The sequence below is a fragment of the Pinus tabuliformis genome, chromosome 7 (genome assembly GCF_031772625.1).
Source record: "Pinus tabuliformis cultivar Carrire ecotype Pingquan chromosome 7, CPIR1, whole genome shotgun sequence".
NCBI classification, from domain to species: Eukaryota; Viridiplantae; Streptophyta; class Pinopsida; order Pinales; family Pinaceae; genus Pinus; species Pinus tabuliformis.
In genome coordinates, this window is record NC_142293.1 from 886,098,821 (window position 1) to 886,119,637 (window position 20,817).

The window sequence follows — 20,817 nt, forward strand, 5'->3', positions numbered from 1 at the left end:
TAACTTAGGAAAAGTGGGTCATTTGGAAACATCAGAGAGCGTTTGTCTAATATGAGCATGTATGACTTGGACACATAACACAGTAGGAAGACTGGAGTGAAGACAGTGACAAATTACTGTGTAACAGATGCCCCCTAAAGTATGAACCCCAAGAGAGTGGGAGGGGTGAAATGCTTTACGAAACCGACTGAGCTGGAACACCATCTGGAAGGACCTGTACACAAGTACAATGGATATCTCTGATAATAAATTACATGTAGTCTAGGCATGGGCACAGCCATCCAAAAGACATACGAAATAGGTTTGTGGTATGGACGCAGCCATCCAGTTAATGAGACCATGATAATAAAAAAGGTATGGTCGTAGCCATCCATTAAGACTCAGGTATGGTCGCAGCCATCCATCAATGAGTCATGTAATCATAAACCAACCCATGCAACCCAAACATGTGTAATCTGAGTTCGGGGTCTTGAACCCATCTGATCATAGTACAAATCCTAACATGCGAATAGATGTGCTGAGGTCGAGCATGATAGAAAGTCGTTTGATTACCGATCAAAGATGAAAACCGTTAACAAGCATGAGAGAAACCACCAATAATGCCAATGGTTCTCAAGGTACTAGCTAGCACAATCCATGAAGTGTGAAAAAGGAGCTGGAGTCGAACACTCGTGGAATCACCCAATCGACGACCAATGATGAAGGTCGACCGTCAGGTGTGAAGAACTTGCCATTTAGGCATGCAAGCTCTAAGGTACCAAAGGGGATCTCTAGATCAATCTCTTGGATAATGAGCTTATGTCGACAGGAGACGACCCGTCGCAGGAGGGACATAATGTTTCCCCCATCAACGACACGAGATAAGGAACAAGTGGTAGATGGCGAAACAGAGTATCAAAGGAGAGGGCGAGGGTGTAAATCGTAGAAAGATTATACTCTTGAACATATCGGTGACACGACTTCGGAGGGTGGTAGCATTCAGGTACCAAGGGATCAGAGGCACGACAAAAAGGCATGAATCAGATGGAATGGGGTTAAATGACAATCCCAACCCGCGGAAGGCCAAATGACGATGTATGGATGTCCCAACCTGAGAAGAAGCAAAAGTGTCGTTGTTCAAGAGTGACTAGCTGCCATAGACAACCAATGATAAACCTGTTGTTGAGTCCAACCTAGTAATGATTTAACGAGCCCTAAGAAGGAGAAGCTTAAGTCTCGTCATAGTGACGAGTCTAATGTCGTCAGGGTTTAACGAGTTCGACATAGGTAAAACTCGGAGTTTTTTTCATGTTTAGAGAGTTTGAAAAAGACATGGAAAAGAAAACTCCAGGGGGGTCCTTTTCGTAAATTTGTGTTTCTTGAGCCCGAATAATTATAAAACAACACTCGAAAGAACCGCCCGACCATTACGATCGAGGAGTACTTTTCGTAACTAGTGATTTCGACCTGAAAAAGTAGAAAAGCGGTCGGAATCACATCGTTTCATAACTGGTGACAAGCTTGAAACGACAAAGGCCCGACAATCTTTTCGTGTTTACACGGTCGGAAAAGAGCTTAAAGGCGACTGCCTCTTATTTCTTTTAACGAGTCAAGAGGAACAACTCAGCTATCTTTTCATTTTTTAAGTCGGAAAAGAGCTTTAAAGACGACTTTTCAGATCAAGTGTACATGAAGCTGACATAATTCCACTACCTGTAGCTCTGCACAAAGCACGTCAAACGTAAACCCATTCGATATAAAATGAACAATAATCGTAAAAACATAGTTAAAAAACCAAATTTTGACTAACCATGTGACAAAAAATGAGAAAAACCCACATTTATAAAATATAATTTTTTAATTTCCAAAAATTACTATAAAAAGGGGTTAATCCAACCATTTTTACCATTGTTACTGTTCATTTCATTGTGGAGCATTTTGGAGCACCAAAGTTGGCGAGCTAATTTCGGCCTTGTTCGTCCACCATTCATTCTGAAACTTGTTCCAGGTAAACAAACCTTGTCCTACACTTCAATTCCATACCTTTTCCATGCATTTTGAATGTTAAATGCATTAGTTTAGGTGGATTTTTGGACCGGGCTCTGCCGCTCGGTCATCGCGGGTATACCCTTTGGGTCCGCGATGACCGAAAAATTGACACATAATGTGCTCCGATCATCGCGGAAAAGTGATGTACTTCCGTGATGACCGCAAAAAAATACAACTAGCGACCTTGCGTCATTGCGTCTGTTTTAAAAACAGACGCGATGACGACGCGAACTTATTTTTTTATGAAAATTACGCGTTGAATTTTGCAAATGAAGTGCTAATCCATTTTTTCTCGTCATGTAGGTGATAATGGCGTTTGTCTGGCAAGAACGAACGCATGATGACAACGATGTGGAAGCTTTTGCCGATGCGGGGTGCCGAAATGCATTACGGGCATGCGGATTACTCAAATTCTTCCTGACTCCACACCTTCGGTCACAGCCTGATTTACTGGAGCTACTGATCCAGGCCTGGAATCCCACAGATGGGAAATTCATCATCCGAGGCCGAGATATCGATTTTGATGCTACAGACATATTTTTTGACCAGGTTGTCTGTTATAGACATTTTTGTGCCTTACAACTATAAGCATGAAATGTCCATAATTCAAGGGATCCAAAGTCCCTAAAGATGTTGTTACAGCTCCTAAAGGAACAAGGTCAACCAATGACAGTCTCCCAGAAGTTCTCCACCAAAAACCACTTTGAAATAGTCAGTTCAGGATCAATTCAGAGGCTCCACTAGCTGCCTGCGTTGAAATGCAGAGTCTACACTGGCTAGGTGCACTGCAACGCAGGTGGAAGCACTACCAAGGTGCGTTGAGCAGGAAATGACAAATGGCAAGCTCATTCAACGAGGTGGAAAGACCTTGGAAGCTTCCAGAATCTTCTCCAATGACACTTGCCTCAATGAATTCGCCTAGTGATGAGTAAGAGGTTCTCAACCTCCAAGTGGAAGCAAGAACTGACAGAGAGAAGCCACAAGTCAAAACATAAGCTGACTCATCCTCTCTGCTCACATCTATATATGGATCTCTCACCCAGAGGTTCAGGAGGCTGGAATTTTGTACTTTGCAGAGAATTGTTGTTGGTTTGAGATTGAGATTAGCACATTGGGTGATTTATGCTTTGTTGGAGGAGAGGAAGGGATTCCTTTGCTGGGAGGTAGATGCTGGATCAGAACTCACTTGGTTGTATCTCCTCTTGGACTTTCTTATTTCATCAATAAACTATTTGAGTTTCTCCTACATGTTGTGTATCAAAGATGTTTTGTTATGCTTATATGTTTAGCTTAATCTGATCTTGAGCTTTTTATGAATGTATATCTGTATCTTTGTGTAGTTTCTCTCTCTTGTGATCTTACAGGAATTCGGTGAAGCTGGGCTGGTGAAGGAGCAAGAAGCTGGGAGCTACTAAAGAGAGGAGTGATTTGGATCGACAAACTAGCGGAAGATACAGGTTAGTTAGATCCTTCTTCCTCACTTACATTTCATAAAGAAGAATACTCAAATAAGTTTACCTGTTTGTTGCTAAGGCACTATCACCTCTTAGAGCGGGATAGGGGCATTCCGAATTGGATACTTTTCCCAACAACAAATTGGCGACTCCGCTGGGGACAGTATCTTGTTAGTTTATTTGTGTTTCTGTGGTTGTTCTTCTCATAAACTCAGGAGTGCCGAATCGAAATGCATTTGCCATTTTCAAATGCAAAGTAGAGATCTGCCACTCTAGTCCACTCATTGGGTCTGTTTTTATGATCTGAACAAACTGATCCACAAGTGCTCTAACAGCCCTTTGTGATAGATCTTAGTCCTCCTTTAAATCATCCTCCTAATTGTACCTAGTTGATAGCTTTGATCTGGCCAAAAACTGTAGATTTAACTGCAAACCGTAACCCAGAACCCAGAAACAAATCTCGTTTCTGCTTCAGCGCAGACTCTGTGAAGAGGTTCTGCATTTCAACGCAGGTCCCGTGAAGGATACCTGCGCTGAAGTTCAGTTTCTCTGTGCTGAGGGTGCGCTGATCAGCCTTTGCTTGTGCAGCTGTGGTTCCCTGCTTCCTTTTGCTCAGTTTCATCTCTGTTTTTGCAGCCTGTTATCAGTCAGTGTACCTATCTGAAACCCCTTTTCTTTTCCTCAATTCTGCCTCAGTTGTATAAAGAAACTGTATTTGTTCTTTGTGTATTTGTTACATCATTTGCAGTTTCCCATTACAAAAGTAAACTAGTCATACTGTCGCCCTTAGATCTAGACCTGTCGTAAGTGTCGTTTTGATCTTAGGAGTGAGTTTGTTTGCTATTCACAGTTGATTAAGCTTTTACTTTTGTCGTTTGGTTTGAATTTATGCATTTCTAGTGTCGAAACAAGTAAATCATAAAGTGTTGTAACTGTCTTTTTGATTTTGAAAAAGGAACTTGTTTATGTTTTCACTTGAAATCGAATTCAAATTTGTACAACAGCTTTCTTTTTAGGCATCAATATTAAGGAAGCGAAAACAAATACATGCATTTGTGCATTTGCATTTTGATAGTTTGCATGCTTTGATTTAGGGAAAAGTGCATTACAGTGTGCTCTATGCTCTTTGAGAAAAGTTTGTGTCTTCCTTTTCCCCTTGTAGCTAGGATTTTCATTGTTGAAAAGATATAAAAGCTTGCTTATCATCTTTAGACTGCATTTAGGAATTGTATCATACATCTCGTGGTGATCCAAAAAGGCAAACTTCTAAGAAAGATCAACCTAAAATAAATTGAATGAACTTAACAACGCTTTGTAACATAACGCACAACATAGAGGTCTAGGCTAGAGACGTGTTCCGGCGTCGTAAAACCTGGTGACTGTCGATCTCGCTGATGGTTGGGTGATTCCTCCTGAGAGACGATAGCGCCAATACGGATTGTGCTCCCACGTACCGTCAAGTATATATTGGGAGACCCCTATAGGCATAAAACCTTTATCCTTAGGAAGCCGTGTCGGCCGCCCTACTGATCGCAATGCACTGAACACAGCATTCGGGAAGATTGACCACCCGTACCTTAAAAAGTATTCTGCGGTTTTGCGAAAAGTTTGGCACACCCTCTACCTAAAACTCCAGAGCAGTTCCTTTTGGCCTTTTCAGACTCTATAACGGAAAAAGTCCATCCGAGAATTTGTCACTTCGGGCTCGTTAAAACATCGAAGGAGACTAGAGTCATCTTTAGCTTTTTCTCGACTCTTTAAAATTGAAAAAGCAAGTTGTGTCTAAAGCGTCTAAAAATTCATTTAATTCAGAAACACACTTTCCCCTTTTTGTATTTTGGTTGATCGAGTAATCCGCAATCGTGGAAGAAAGTCAATTGAAACCCCGTCGTTCACGGAGGCTTACGAGTCAACCGTCTTTGTCTCCGGAATCGAAAACAGTACGGACAAAGCGAACTCGTTTAACCGGTTCGAAATCTCCTATCAAAGTTAGAACAAGTGTTCCAACAAAATCTGAGATTCCGGTTCCTCCAAACATTTCTGGAAACCCTGCCTCTACAGAAGAAGTTCAACAACCACAGAGGGACAGTGATACTGATCCTAGTCTGAGAGAAAACACTTGTGTTACTGAACCAGTTCCATCTGTAACCGGTTCAGAGAGTCTTGTTCCTCAAACATCTGTCGCTGTTTATTTAACCCCTTCTTCGGCACCATAAATATTTTACGGACCTAACGGTCTTCCCCTTCCACCTAGTTTGATTACGATAGAGGAAATTGTAGAAGATCCGCAAGCAAGTACTCCAACACATTTTGGAGTCGGGGTCACTCTATTTCCTTCGACATCAGAAGTTAGTCTACCACCAGTGGAAGTTCCTGTAGAATCGCTAAGTAATCTTTTGGATAGACTCAAAATGTCTGAACAACCGTCAACATCTAGGACTGTGTCGAATGACACAACGACAGCAGAACTCCCTGTCGTCACTCCGACAATGTTTGTCGGCATACCATCTGTCCCGACTAGCTCACAACCGCTAGAAGGAGTCCGCCTAGGGACTATTTCGACAGTGTGGTCCGTTCCTGTTTGTTCCTCTGGAATAATATCCGGAAACTCTTATGTTGAGACTCGCCAAATTGATCCATTTGGAGGTCAATTTGGGCAATCCAGTCCCCAAGGACAAACAATCCCCTTGAGTTCCGGATTGCCACCGTATGGGGGGCAGTATGCCCTTTCATTACCCCCTCCGGGAGGATATCCATACGAGAGTTCACAACAGTATTCAGGTTATACTGGAGTTACATCAAGTGGTTGGGTACCTATACTACCCCAACAACCAAGGGTTGTGTATTCTATGCAACAATGTGTACCTATGTCGAACATCCCGACTACACCAGCTATTGTGACAGTGTCGCAAGTTCAAACGTTGCCTATTGTATGTCAACCTCAGATCTCTCAGGTTGTAATGCAACAACCCCTTGACCCTGTGACTCAACCACAATCGCCTACTGGTGGGGAGACGCAGGTCCAAATGGGTACAATTACCCCACACCTTGGTCCAACGGTTAGTATAGCGCAACAGAACATGGCTTCGCAACCGTGGCTGGTGCAATATCAACAACCACAATTCCAAAAAATATACCAAGGTTCTGAGCAACAGATCTTTGCGAACAGTGGACAACCGTACATTCAAAACAGTCAAAATCAACCACTTTACGGTAGTCATGTCCACCAACCGTATCAGTCATACCAACATCAATTACATTATGCTGGTATGCAAAGGCCAATTGCTCAGGCAATTCCATCGTATCCTGGGTATGCTTCACCTAACCTGAATCAACAGTTACCATTCGTGGCAACTTTAGAGTTACCCGATTTACACCGGTTAACAAACGATCCAATTGCTTATGCCCCTTGGTGGCCAACGATTCCTCACAAACTTCCTTCAGACATTCCTAAATTTAATGGAAATCCAGGTGAGGACCCATCGAATCACGTGATGACATTTCATCTATGGTGTTCATCAAACACCCTAAACGATGATTCGATAAGGCTTCGCCTTTTTCAGAGGACGTTAATGGGTCCAGTGGCAAAATGGTATATTGAATTGCCTAGAGCTTCGTTCGACAATTTCAGCACCTTAGCCACGACTTTCTTAACCCATTTTCAATTACCGATAAGGTATGAAACGGGAACGGAAATCTTAACCAACTTCAAACAGACAACGGCCACTCACATATCTGATCATATACATGAGTGGCGACGTCGTCGTAGGATGGTAAAAACATACGTTCCTGATCAGCTATTAGCTGAATGGTTTATCAAGTCGTTACTTCCTGCTATAACGGAAGATGTGGCAAAGGGGGGAGTCGTAACGGAAGAGCAAGTTATCGCTCGTGCGCAATATCTAGACTTAGTCTATACTCAGTCTGGCATGCTCTACGACAAAATACCCGACGCCCCTAGACCGGAATTCTCAATTCCTCCTCCTCCTAAATCAAACAATGACTCTCATGCCGGTGATGGCATGATTGGCACGACAAACGCGAAATCGACAAAGGCCAACTCCAAGAAGACCCGTAAGATTTCGTATCAAAATGCAAAAGACGAAATTCTTGCTTCGGAAGTAAATGTCGTATCAGCAGATAAGGGCAAAGAAACCAAACAACCAGGAAGCAAGAAAAAGAAAAGCAAAGGGAAGAAGAAGAAACAGGGTGAATCATCCCCTGAAAAACTTCTTCAAACCCTCCTGGAAATAGGAAACCTCCCCCCTCAGGGTGTCAGATATGTGATGAGGATCATTGGACGAAAGAATGTCCATACAAAGCTAAACTTAAAAGCTTCTTCAAGAGTTCGCAAACCTCAGCTGTGTTAACTGATCCGTTTCCAAATCCATGACAAAATCTAGTTGATAGTGGAAATGCTTCCCCGTCGCAAGTGCTAATGTTGTCAATCTCGAAGCAACAAAATGATGCTTTGATTTCGACAAGGAACAAATATTACGGGAATCCGCAGCTGTCGAACGGCAAGGAAGAAGATCAACCAAGCTGTTCGACAACAACTTCGGCAAAAGTTGTACCACCCATCATTCCTGAATTAACAATAAAACCGCCAAAGGGAGTAGTACACAAGTCGACATTTAATCCTTGCGCCAGAGCAGCGCAACATTATAACATAGTGGAAGATTTGGCCCAATCGCCATCCGCTATGTCGGCTCTTGAAGTACTACAAAATTGCCCATCCCAAAGGCAGACTTTGTTATCAGCCATTGGTGGGGTTGATCCTAAGGATTCCAATCTTGTATCCTTTGACCACAAAGGATACGATCCTCAGTTACCAGCTCAACTAGCTTTCCTTATCCAAGTGAAAGCCCTCAACAAAACTGTTCACCGAACAATTATTGACGAGGGGGCATCTACATGTATTATGTCGATGAGTTGCTAGAAAACTTTAGGATCTCCAACCTTGTCGCGATCCTTGACAACATTAAAAGCATTCGACGGAAGGACATATACCCCATATGGTATCCTAAATAACTTGAAGGTTGAACTAGGGGAAAAAATAGTAGAAATAGATGTTGAAGTCATCGATGGGAATCTTGATTACAACATCCTACTAGGAAGACCATGGATATATGCCATGGCAGCTGTTGTGTCGACCTATTTTAGAAAGATTGCATTCCCTTTTCAAGGGGGAATTACGATCGTCGACCAACAAAACTTCCTCCCTAATGGTTCACAAGTTACAGGAAGCATTCCCATGATCCATGGAAGCCCCCATTCGCTTCAGAATATCGGAGTAGGCCTACTAAACGATCCTATACTAATGGGAACTTTCGCTCTTCCACCTCCGATCGACTTGGCGGAAGTAGCGTCGATAGGTACCTGCAATATGATATCTTCCACGAAGATCTCAGAAGACGATATCGACATGGATCATGCAATGGTTTTGCCCCCAAGCCCAATAGAAATATTGTAACAATCAATGTTTCTGGCATGGGAGGCGAGCCCAAATCAACGCTCATCAAGCGTTTGGGTAGATAGGTCTAGAGAATATGGTACCCCTTTAGATCCTTGGTCGAGAGTGCATGGAACCGACGAAGGAATTCTAAAATCAATGTTGATTGAGGGGGCACCATGGAATGATTTCCACCATCGTTCCCTTCTTCCAAATTATGAAGAAGATACTCAAGATGACCTTTATCACCCTACAGTTTTTGAATTCCTATCAAATACTGTAAATACGGTGGATTCCGAGCGAAACTTGTCCAATATTGAAGAGACTATAGCCATAAATATCTCGACTAAAACAAATTTTGTAGAGAATATTTATGTCGGCAAAGGTTGTTCTCCTTCAGAACTGGAAATATATAACGCTCTTTTTCGCGAGTTCAGAGATGTCTTTGCTTGGTCATATGATGAAATGCCAGGCATCGACTCGAGTATCGTTGAACACGAAATTAAGATGTATCCAGATGTCAAACCGATAAGACAATGGCTCAGGCAGGTGCACCCCAAGAAAGCCGCTGCCATTAAGGCAGAAGTTGAAAAACTTCTCCATGCTGGTTTCATCTACCCGGTTCCTTTAACCGATTGGGTATCGAATATTGTCCCTGTTATGAAGAAACAAGGGACAATTAGAGTGTGTGTCGATTATAGGGATGTAAACCAAGCTTGTCCAAAAGACAACTACCCTACACCCTTCATCGACCAGATAATTGGTGAATGCACCGGATGTGCAATCTTTTCATTCATGGATGGATTTTCCGGGTATAATCAAATAAATATCCGCTCACAGGACCAGTCAAAGACTGCATTCATTTGTCCGTGGGACACATTCGCATATCGAAAATTACCCTTTGGTTTAAAGAACGCAGGGGCGATGTTTTAGAGGGCAATGAATTATGCCTTCCATGACATCAAGAACATCATTCAACCATACCTCGACGACCTTCCAGCTCATTCGCGAAAGCAGACTGATCATCCGCAGCATTTAAGAGCGATATTTCTACGTTGCCGACACTACAAGATACGACTAAATCCACACAAATGTGTATTTTGCGTCAGTTCTGGTCGTTTACTTGGCTTTGTAGTCTCAAAGAATGGGATTCGTCTTGACCCTTGCAAGGTCTAGGCAATCATCAATTTGCCTCCACCTTCAAATTTGCTTCAGATTCAGAAACTCCAAGGGAAAGCAAACTTTCTAAGGAGGTTCATTCCAAATTACGCCGAACTTGCTAAAGGTTATACACGTCTTTTGAAAAAGGAGGTACCCTTCGTCTGGGATCAGGTTACGCAAGCTTCCTTTGATGCTTTAAAGGATTCCTTAATAAAAGCATCATTAATGTACGCACATGATTATCAAAGAGAATTTAACATGTATCTAGTTGCAGCAGATACGACCATCGCAATGGTTTTAGTTCAAGAAGTCGATGGAATCGAACACCCTATATATTATTTAAGTAGAAACTTAAATGATACAAAAAGTAAATATTCTTATGTTGAAAAACTAGCGCTTGCGGCTGTTCAAGCGACACAAAGGTTTAGACACTATGTCCTCTTTCGGAAAACTACCATTTTGTCTGATTGCAACCCCATGACTTATATATTGTCGCGACAGTTACTGGGGGCAAATATTCAAAATGGATAGCAATCCTAGAAGAGTTTGATCTGGAATTTGTAAAATCCAAATCAAAGAAAGCTCTAGTTTTCGCAGAATTACTGTGCGATCTCCCATCGTCGTCCAACGATGAAACATCCGAAGAATCAATCGTGGACGAGAATTTGTTTCTGATATCTACAAGCAATGAGTGGTATGGAGATATAATAATTTATCTCCAAACCCAAAAGTTTAGGCCTAACACCTCTCACTATGAACAGAAACGTATACGATACCAAGCAAAAGACTACATGATCGTCGGTGATACGCTTTACCGTCGTGGTATCGATACAGTTCTGAGAAGGTGCCTCACCCATGAGGAGGCCGAAAAAGCCCTGAATGAGTGTCATTCAGGTGCGTGTGGGGGGCATCAATCTGGATATGCTACAGCACAAAAAATCTTACGAGCAAGATACTTCTGGCCAACCATGTTCAAAGATTGCATAACCGCAGTCAGAAGTTTCCATGCTTGTCAAATTTTTGATAGCAAAACCAGAAGACCACCCGCACCTTTACAGCCAATAGTTGCTGTTGGGTCTTTCGCCAAATGGGGCATCTATTTCATGACATGTAACCCCACCTCGACCAGGGGGCATGGGTATATTATAGTCGCCGTTGACTATTTTACCAAATGGGCCGAGGCGATGCCTACATTAGATAACACTGGTGAAACAGCTGCCCTTTTCTTTTTCAATCATGTAGTCGCCAGATTCGGCGTACCACAGGCTATAGTTACGGATCATGGATCGCATTTTCGCAATCACATGATGGTTGAATTAGCTACCAAGCTAGGGCTATCTCACGACAGCTCTACCCCGTATTATCCGCAAGCCAACGGACAAGTTGAAGCGATCAACAAGGTCCTGAAGCGTATGTTGGAAAGGATGATCGGGGTTCACAAAATAAGGTGGCACCTAATCCTGTACTCATCCTTGTGGGCCTACCGAACATCGGTAAGGAATGCGACCGGGTTCACACCTTTCCAACTGGTATATGGCCTGGAAGCAGTCTTACCAGTCCAGTGTGAAATCTCGTTTCTTAAACTCTCAATTGATCTCCTCCCCGGAACTTCAGAAGAAGAGGCCCGTTCCTTGGAATTAATTCAATTGGATGAAACCCGTCGTGATGCCGCGTTGGCTAACGAAACCCATAAGAAACGAGTCAAGGCGCAGTTCGACAAAAATGTCAAACCCCGTATCTTCTCAGAAGGTGACTTAGTCTTGCTTTACGACCAAGAATACGATAAATTGGGAGCAGGTAAATTTAATTCTTTATGGATGGGCCCCTATATTGTTAAACGAGTGTTAGCAAAATGAGCCTACGAGTTAATGGATTATGACGGAATTCCACTGGCGCAACCCCGTAACGGGTTGTACCTCAAGCGTTACTATGCTTAAATAGTAACCAGTATGCTTTTGTTGTATTTTGTTTTCGCTAAAGTGTTTGTTTTGGTCGAGTAATCCACCTTTTTACATTTATTGCAGATGTCAAACCTTTTGGAGACATGTGTTCGATATGTCGATGGAGCGAGTCGTAGTTCGCGGAACCTGTCCTCCGCAGCCTGGGCCATTTTTGATCCAAGCGGCGAGTTAGTAAGTTTCAGAGGTGTATGTATTGGGCAATCAACGAATAACATCGCTGAGTATAGCGCGTTGATAGAACTGCTCTCTGATGCCATCGCCCATGGTATACACTGACTAATCGTCAGGCTAGACTCACAACTCGTAATACTACAACTCAGTGGTATATATTCCGTCCGAAATCCAGCCATTTATCGCATGTTTCTAAGGGTTAAGATTTTGGAAAGACAGTTTGATTTAATTCAATACCAGCATATTTCCAGAAACTTAAACACATTAACCGACTCATTAGCAAACTATGTGTTAGATAGACATTTGCGACATTTATAAAAGAAACACATCATCAATGTTGTACATGTGGATCACATAACTCAACCAGAATAAAACCCCGAAAATCAAAATATATATATATATATATATATATATATATATATATATATATATATATATATATATATATATAAGTTGTTTATGGTTTACATATAATGTTCTGTAACCAAGACAAAATCGGTCACATGACCCAAAAACTCAAAATGCTAGGGGGCACCCTAGTCTAGTGATGCTCATGATAGCACGTCACGGCCTGTGCGATCATGCGTAAGAGACGAGTGCATCGTCTAGGCACACCAGTAGTATGCCGCTGCAACTGTAAAGGTAACTCGTCGATCCTCACGTCTGGAATGCCGAGAGTAAGACTCTCAACCTGCTCCTGCACAGCTGTGAGGGTCTCGGCTACATCAAGGTCACGAAGAATAACCCTCCCGGCAGCCTCTCCTGCTGGGACAGCGGCTGGCGCTCTCGGGCGAACTGCTGGACGAACAGGACCAACATCTGCGCGCACACATGAGTTTGATTAAAATCTTGATAAAATAAAGCACATGGACATTATGAATAAAAACAGTAAACAGTGATATGGTCGAAGATTTTACCAATAGCGCCCCACTGCTCGCCGTCCGGCAGTACTAAATCCGGATCACCCCGGAAGTCCATGCCAACATATGGATACTCAGAATAGACCATCTCCTGATGCTCAAACCACCTGAAGAAGGTATCAGAAAAAGAAATCTGAGATTGACCAGCATGCCTAGACATGTGGTCAACCCATCTCTGCATGCGTGGTTTAGTAGGAGAAGGCAACTCGAGTGCAATGTGTTGTGGCTGCATCAGTGGTATCTTCTCCAAAGCAAAGGCGGTCAAAATAGAACCGAACCTGAAGTTCTTCAACCTCCCGTCCTTTACCTTGGTCAACTGACTTTTCATCTGAAGAATTACTGCATCACACCAGTTGAATACTTTCGGTTGGAGGCACTCCAAGGCATGCTGCATATAAGATCTGTTGGCCACATGAAGAGACGCACTACCAGCCATCCTACCAATAGTGTACAGGATAGACCTAAGGGACCTGTCAGCAACCTCACGGATAATGATTTTGCTGTCTTTACTCGGCTGAGATCCTTCCCTGCAATACTGGCGGACATAATCTCTCACAGAGTCACTCTCTCGGGCCGAACCTGACAAAGAAATGGGGACACCCCGCCACGACAAGCCAGTCAAGAAGTAAATGTCTACTGCGGTCAAGGGGATAGATTTTCCCCTAATCTGGAATACTTGGTTGATAGGATCCCAAGCATCGAGCAAATACTGCAGTAGGGTAATCTGCTGTCTCATGCTAGAGATGCGGAAGAACTTTAGCAGGCCACAGTTCCGCAGCGCGTTCACCGTGACAGGATCATGTAGGGCAATCATGTCCTCTTCTTCATGTTCTCTTTCTCGCCATGTAAGGGTCATTTTGCTCCAATATTTCTGAAAAACAAACATGAGATGAGTTAGATCCTGGTTTTGGTGAAAAACAGGCAAAAATTTTCATCAAAAAACTGTGCAACAAAATCCTTTTCTGCGCCCAACGCACCTGCACAGTGTTCCACCTGCGTTGAAGGTCAAACTGCCTTCATACTGCTTGACATTCAACGCAGGTTTCGAGTGCCCAAGGTGCGCTGATGGCAAAGCGGCCCCATCAAACCCCAGGGGCTCAGAAAAATAGGAAAACAAGCACAGAATGCAGAAAGGAAACCATGAAATGAAAGAGCTCAGGTTTAGCTCTTACCTAGTCCAGACGGCGCCGAGAATCGTCCACAGAATCTCCCGAAATCAGCGCGTGAAAATCAAAGGGGAAGAGGCACTTCCAAAGCTCCAACAAACCAAGTTCAAATGAAATGGTAAAATGAGAGGTAAAAACACTTTTTAATAGCTTTTTACGTAGTTCAAAGTGAAATATTAGTGTTTTAATCTCATTTTCAAGCAAATGTTATTCATTTCTAACTAGTTTGATGCAGCAATTGAGGGTACAGTACTATCTTTGAAAAAGCAAAGCTATTTATGGTAAAAAATCAAAACTAGACCATGAAAAATTGAGCAGTTTTAGCACATAGTTCATGCTCGTTAAAAAATAAACATAAGATTGAGCAGTTTTAGCACATAGTTCATGTTCATTAAAAAATAAACATAAGACTGAGCAGTGTTTTTCCGCGTTTAAGCTCGTTAAAAAATGAACTATCTTCCGGTAAATAACCACCGTGAATGTAACATTATCAGCCATTAAAGCCTTGGTCGTGTTTGCACCGTCACCTCCACTTTTCCATTGGCCGATCATTCACCTCCATATGATTGTTTACCCATTTTGAGGAACAGCTGCGAAGAGTGATTTCACTAGCCATCCTTGTGACACTGCCGTGCTTGGAAAATTCCAACGCTTACCTGGAATCAGCTGCTAACCCGTTTCATCACTCGTTCCTCAAAAGACGAGTCTTCTTTAAGCTCTTTTCATCTGACTCGTAAAATATGAAAAGATTCCTGAGTTTTAGCCTTCCATCTCGTTAAAGCGACCGGAAATGCTATCCCTCCTCTAGATTTTAATCTTTTTGGACCTGAGGGATTATTGCACAAAAAGATCGAGCGCTTGTTTTGTTTGGCTCGTTAAAACTATCGAAAACTCATCCCTTCTGTATTGTTTTATACTTTTTCGGACTTAAGGGATTAGATGACGAAAAAGGACTTTCGGAGTTGACTTTACGTACCTTTTTAGACTCTCTAAAAATGAAAAGGACCGAGTTATCTTTGTCGTTAGACTCGTTAAAAGCATTAAATAGCGACAAACTTGTCTTTAGACGAGAACGAGTTTCGCTATCGCTAGGCTCGTTAAAACATAGCGATGGGTTTGCCCGAAGGGAAAATTATAGAACAAGCACATGTTATCCTCCTCAAGCTTGACAAAAATAAAGAGGTACTGGTCAGCAATGACTGGGGAAAAATTGGGAAGAAACTCAAAGAACTTTATTGGTAGCAAGTCGCTCTTGAACATGACACTTCCACTCCGTGCCTGAGTCGGGTTGGGTTGTTTCATTCACCGGTCACATCACCATGGTCTCGCCATACCATCCACCTTTGGGGTAAATGCTACCAATCCATCACACAAGTGTCGCCGATATGTTCAAGAGAAGTCATCCAGAGAAGTCAACCGTGTCCCATCCACTACCATACATTATCCTTCATTCTTTCATGACCGCCACCCTGAACCATATATCATCAGATCGTTTTCACCTCCATCGAAATCATTTGCTCTGTTCCGTGTCACTGATGTGGGATACATTAAGGCCCTCCTTTGACGGATCGCTTCTTGTCGACATCAGCTCATTATCCAAGAAGTCGATCTAGGAACAACCCCTTTAGTACTTTGAAGCTTGCATGCCTCAATGGCAAGTTTCTCACTTCCGGCGACAGGTATACATCAATGACCTTCGACCGAAAGATTTTGCGTGGTGTTCGACACCAAGTCCTTTATTCACACCACGTGAATTGTACTGCAGTACCTTGAGGGTCATTATCATTATTGGTGATTCCTCTCGCGCTTGTTAACGGTTTACCTCATTGACCGGTAATCAAGCGATGTCTTTCCATGTTCGACTTCAGAACATCTCTCACATGGATCGACTTGTACTTAGAGTGAAGATCGAACAAGTTTGAAGACCCCGGATCTAGTTTCATCCATCCAAGCTGCGATATATATTCAGGAAAAATAAAGACATTGACATGTACAACATTGCAGCACAGACAATCATCCTACCAAAGGATGATGATTTCAGCAGGATCATCAGTCTATCATCAGACAATTGTCTGTCCTATGTACACAAAAATTAATTTATAAAGCTGAGCATGGGAATGCCCGCCTCAGCTAGATCATGAAAAAAGTATGAAAAATAATGTATTGTATTGTATCTTATTACAGGTCTCCTCCCAGCATTGAATGAACTTCAGATCCTCCTAATAAAGCATTTCACCCGATAAACGACCTCATACTTTAGGGGGCAACTGTTATAGACATTTTTGTGCCTTACAGCTATAAGCATGAAATGTCCATAATTCAAGGGATCCAAAGTCCCTAAAGATGTTGTTACAGCTCCTAAAGGAACAAGGTCAACCAATGACAGCTTCTCCCAGAAGTTCTCCACCAAAAACCACTCAGAAATAGTCAGTTCAGGATCAATTCAGAGGCTCCACTAGCTGCCTGCGTTGAAATGCAGAGTCTACACTAGCTAGGTGCACTGCAACGCAGGTGGAAGCACTACCAAGGTGCGCTGAGCGGGAAATGACAAATGGCAGGCTCATTCAACGAGGTGGAAAGACCCTGGAAGCTTCCAGAATCTTCTCCAATGACACTTCCCTCAATGAATTCGACTAGTGATGAGTAAGAGGTTCTCAACCTCCAAGTGGAAGCAAGAACTGACAGAGAGAAGCCACAAGTCAAAACATAAGCTGACTCATCGTCTCTCCTCACATCTATATATGGATCTCTCACCCAGAGGTTCAGGAGGCTGGAATTTTGTACTTTGCAGAGAATTGCTGTTGGTTTGAGATTGAGATTAGCACATTGGGTGATTTATGCTTTGTTGGAGGAGAGGAAGGGATTCCTTTGCTGGGAGGTAGATGTTGGATCGGAACTCACTTGGTTGTATCTCCTCTTGGACTTTCTTATTTCATCAATAAACTATTTGAGTTTCTCCTACATGTTGTGTATCAATGATGTTTTGTTATGCTTATATGTTTAGCTTAATCTGATCTTGAGATTTTAATGAATGTATATCTGTATCTTTGTGTATTTTCTCTCTCTTGTGATATTGCAGGAATTCGGTGAAGCTGGGCCGGTGAAGGAGCAAGAAGCTGGGAGCTACTGAAGAGAGGAGTGATTTGGATCGACAAACTAGCGGAAGATACAGGTTAGTTAGATCCTTCTTCCTCACTTACATTTCATAAAGAAGAATACTCAAATAAGTTTACCTGTTTGTTGCTAAGGCACTATCACCTCTTAGAGCGGGATAGGGGCATTCCGAATTGGATACTTTTCCTAACAACACTGTCCCGTCATGGTGAGAGGCCCATTCTGGAGGGGCAGCAACCCGGGGGTGATTCCTTAGAGATACGGGCACGCAAGACGAGGAATGGGAAGGTGGCAATCCCAACAGTGGATGACGTGGTCCTTCGTGCTATTCTTTTCATGGTGACATGGTAGCGGGCTCCCATGCCCAACACGAGGCTTTGAAGACCCATCTCTGGCTGGCTCTCAAATGTCTCAATCCAACCATGTTTAACTGGGCAGAAACAGTGACAACGAACATGAAGAGGCAACTTACCAACTGTCGTCGAGGAGAGACGAAGCAGTTTGGTTACGGGTCTATCTTAGTTCTGCTCATGCTGGAGCGGGTGCCGGCACTGCAATTACAGGACATGGATTTGGATTTGCCCAGACCACGTGAGCCCAGGGCCACACGGTGGGCACACATCATGCCGCAAGGAGGTGGCAGACCACCAGTGTCGTGGGGGACACTGTTTCGAGAGTGGTTGGAGCGCCAGATGATCTTCGTGGAGGATTGGCCATATGCCGGCATGGACTTTTGCGGAGATCCTGACATGCAGCTGCTCGCTGGAGAGCAGTGGGATGATGGTGGTAAGACACTCGATCACATTTTTTTGCATTTTATTTTTTATGATGTTTTTGAATTTTCATGTATATGTCCTAATGACAAATGCTATGGTATGCAGATGTAAGACCGGTGAGACCCATCGGGCTGGCTCCAGAGGCACGGAGGGATGCGCAGGGCATCGCAACACTAGCCTTGGCTCCCCCAGCTTATGATACGGTGGAGACAGTGGCCCGAAACATTGAGGGCCTAACAATCGAGATTCCAGATTACATGGGGATCGAGGAGGTCCCCATAGCGTTCCAGATCCACACAGTAGGAGTGGAACCCAGGGTGCACTACCTGTTGAGGCAGGTGGAACGGGCGGTGGTATGCTATAGAGAGTATAACCCACCGTAGTAGACACCTAGGTTTTATTTTCTGCTAGTGATTTTTTGAGAGACATGTGTCTCGGATGTATGGAGAAAACAGACTCTATTTGGACATGTACACTTATTTTTTTAGCACCTCGGTGCGCCACACGAGATATATATATATGTGTGTGTGTATGTATTCCTATGGTTCATATTGTGTTTTACATGCTTCTTGTATGCTGCTTTGATTACATGTTACACAAATGTCTGTCTAATACATAGTTAGCTAATGCATCAGTTATCTTGTTTAATATTCGTGGAATATGTTGATATGTGATGAAATCAAATTTCCTCTCTAACAATTTAACACGTAAATACAACCTTAAAATCCGATGGTCTCTGACGGAATATTGCCCATTGAGCTGGCAGACGACCAGCTGAAATTCCAGGTTCACAACCAATGTACAAATACCAAGATTGATCGCCTCGGCCAGTAACTCAATAACAACACTATATTCAGCAACATTGTTCGTGGTACAACCTAGACAAACACCTTGAAGGTCTATCAACTCACCATGAGGATCGTAGATCACCCATGCCGCAGAAGACAAGTTGCGGGTACTGCGGCAGGCACCATCAGCGAAACCAACGTAAGGTGCACCAGACATCTGCACAAGAAGCAAAAGACACAATAAGCGGCAATCATGCCTACACACCAAGCCAAAACATGAAAACACACACACAACACACCTGCTAAAAACACACGTATGTACAAACCAAAGTGCATGAAATTCACGCATAATACTTTTTCAAGTAAAGCCCATTTCGGGGCTTATCTAGAGGATTCCCTTCATAATCAATCAGCTCGTAGGCCCCTTTTTGCAAAACTCGCTTGAAAATATAAGGCCTCTGCCACATGGGCTCGAATTTGCCTGCCCCCAGCTTATCATTCACTTGATTGTAGAACAGGACTAAATCTCCTTCAACAAAAGAACGAGGATGGGAAGTCTGATTGAAGTGAGTTTTCACTCTCTTCTTCTATGCTTCAATAGCTAGGGAGGTTAGTCGATGAGTCTCATCCAGCCGCTCTAGGTATAGAAGGCGTTTTTCTACCGGAGTAGTGTTGGGGAGTAATTCGACAGCTAATTTCAAAGAAGGGATCTCGCGCTCGATGGGAAGGGTAGCCTCCAGTCCATAAACTAATTGGAATGGAGTGAAATCGATGGCATCCTTCACAGAAGTTCGGTAGGCCCATAAGGCAGAGAACAACATCAAGTGCCAGTTAGACTTGTGCATGCCAATGGTACGTTGAAGCATCGTAATTAGAACCTTGTTGACGGCTTCTACTTGGCCATTGGCCTGAGGATAGTATGGAGTTGAGCTATCATGCCGCAAGCTTAGCTGGGTTGTTAGCTCAGTCATCATGTGATTATGGAAATGCTTACCGTGATCAGTGACGATAGCCTGAGGGACGCTGAACCGTGAAATAACATGATTAAACAAAAATTGCGTCGCTGTGTGATCGTCTTCAGATAGTGTGGGCATCGCCTCAGCCCATTTTGTGAAGTAATCAACGGCAATGATGATATACCATGCCCCCCGGTTAAGTAGGGTTTATAGGTCATATAATCACTGCCCCATTTTTCAAAAGGGTTGATGGTAACAACAAGGTGCAATGGAGCAAGAGGCGCACGCATCTTCCGCTGGTAGATTTGGCACTCATGACAGGAGCGGACGGCAAGAATGCAATCCTTGAAGATGGAGGGCCAAAAGTACCCAGCACGGAGGATCTTTTGAGCAGTAGCATATTCGGACATGTGACCACCACAGGCGCTAGAATGGCAGTCATTCAAAACTTGCTCAGCTTCTTCGAATCTTAAGCATCGGCGGAGAACAGAGTCGATGCCGAGGCAGTACAGGGTGTCCCCAATAATACGATAGGGCTGAGACTGATGACGAATCCATCGCTGAGCATCCTTAGACACATCGGGACGAAAAGAGGACGTCTACAGATAGACAATGATATCCCCGTACCAGGGATCGAGGGTGTTGATTAAGAACAGAGTTTCGTCCGGGATATGGTCCTCTAACCGAGAGGGCGCGGTAAGACATGGCAAAGAGCAAAGCAACTCAGAAAAGACAAGGGATTTCTTAGACTTGGCGGTGGTGAATTCCAAGTCTAACTCTTGGAGGATGACAATCCACTTCGAGTACTTGCCCCCCAGCAGCTGACGTGACAGGATGTACGTCATCGAGTTGCAATCAGAAGACACTGTC